Source organism: Myotis lucifugus, unplaced genomic scaffold (assembly GCF_000147115.1).
Source record: "Myotis lucifugus unplaced genomic scaffold, Myoluc2.0 scaffold_290, whole genome shotgun sequence".
Classification (NCBI taxonomy): domain Eukaryota; kingdom Metazoa; phylum Chordata; class Mammalia; order Chiroptera; family Vespertilionidae; genus Myotis; species Myotis lucifugus.
In genome coordinates, this window is record NW_005871338.1 from 1,430,495 (window position 1) to 1,432,313 (window position 1,819).

General features: G+C 47.3%; 1 non-coding gene across 1 annotated transcript; it reads left to right on the forward strand.

The window, feature by feature from the left end:
- Positions 1-625: 625 nt before the first annotated feature.
- LOC111828156 lies at positions 626-825 on the forward strand. The gene has a single exon (XR_002831945.1). It is a non-coding gene; the product is annotated as a small nucleolar RNA SNORA74 (small nucleolar RNA).
- The last annotated feature ends 994 nt before the right edge of the window (positions 826-1,819 follow it).

Genomic DNA, 1,819 nt, shown 5'->3' on the forward strand with positions numbered 1-1,819 from the left:
CAGGCTGGTGGGAGGTGACGGGTGAGGATTGGGGTTGTGGTGTGTGAGTAGCAGGAGGGGCTGGTGGGTGTGGGGTGGCAGGTGGGTGCTGGGGGTGTGGGGTGTGGGGTGGCAGGTGGGGGTGGGGTGTTTGGAGTGGTGATAGGGTTGGCGGGTGAAGGGTGGGTGGAGGAAGAAGAGGGCATAGGGGCGATTAATGGTGATGGAAGGAGACTTGACTTGAAGGCAGTGAGCACACAATGCGATATACAAATGATGCATTATAGAATGGCACACCTGACCTATGCAATTTTATTAATGAATGTCACCCAAATAAGTTTGATTAAAAATAACTAAAAGGTGGGTCTATTGAGGGTGATTAGGTTATGAGGGTGGAGCCCTCATGAATTTCATTAATACCCTTTTAAAAGATCCCCCATGCTATATTTATCAGGGGATCACTCTATATGTTATATTAATGTCAAACCACTATTATATACACTTGAAACTAATATTGAATGTCATCTCTAATTGAAAAAAATTAAATTAGTAAAATAATTTTTTAAAAAATGAAAATGCAAATCAGAGTGATCTTTAAAAAATATAAATCAGATCAGTACACTCTATGCCTAAAAGCCTTAAGCGCTCCAGCAGGGGTCAGCTCTCCAGACAGCATCATGCCTGTGAGGGTGTTACACTGCTGGGGAGGAATGCCCTGTCTTCTTCCTCCAGTTGCTCCTTCACTGCTCTGGTGACATGTGGCACTGGTGCAGGCAGAACTGTGCTTCCATGAGAGTGAGCTAAGCATCACTTTGGTTGCTTTGTCCTAGTGAAGGAGCAGACACAGAAGAAATATTTTTAAAAATCTTAATGGTTCTAATAGCATTTCAACCCACCCAAGGGCCCTTTACCTGCCCTTTCCTGCACCCCAGCCAGCTTGGCTCATCCAGCTTGAGGAAAGAAGGTAGGAATGGTGCTGCCCATGCAGCCAGTGAACATGCATCTGGTCAGACATCTGAAGAGAACTACAGTTATCTTAGGATGGAAATGGAGGATGCATCTGTGAGGATCAGGTAGACACCAGGCGACTAAACTTTTTGTGACACAGTGATGGGATCAGAGCTGCAGGACACCATCACCATCTATCTCCCACTGAAGCCCAGGGGACCATGAATCACCCACAACAATAAGCAGCTCCATGGCCTCAGACAACCCACTGACCCTCTGCAAAGCACTTGAGCTCACATGGCTGATATCAGAAATCTTATGAATTCCAGAAATCTTAAACCCTACCAAGTAGCCTGTTTTGACATTTTAGTTCTACTCCTACAAAGAAAGCCAGGCCTGGGTCTTTTGTAGCCTTCTCAAAGGTGTGTGAGGACCCAGTAGATGGAAGCTAGACCTGGTATACCCTGGGGCATTTGCTGAGTGCCCTCAAACCCAGCACAGACAACAAGTTTGAACCTGCATCAATCTGGTGAACACCATTCACTCTACCTGAGAACTCACTGAGAAGATACCTCATGCTACTTGAATACCTCCAGAGGCTCTTTCAGTGACTGAGCTTAACAGGCACATGGCAGATGCAGGCAGGCAGAGGCAGATATCAGGGGTGTCTTGGGACTTTTGCTGAACTTCCCCCAGTCCCAGTGCAGGTAAAAGTCAGCCTTGGTGCACTGCTTGGACCTTCCTGAACTCACTCTGACCCAGCAGAGGCAGCCACAAACTGCGAATTGCTCTGCAGCTCCAAATAGAATGCCCAGGGCCAGTCACAGAAAGCATCTGAGATTGGCCGGCACCAGAATCCCTCCCAGGACAAACACACAGTGGCCAACTTTAG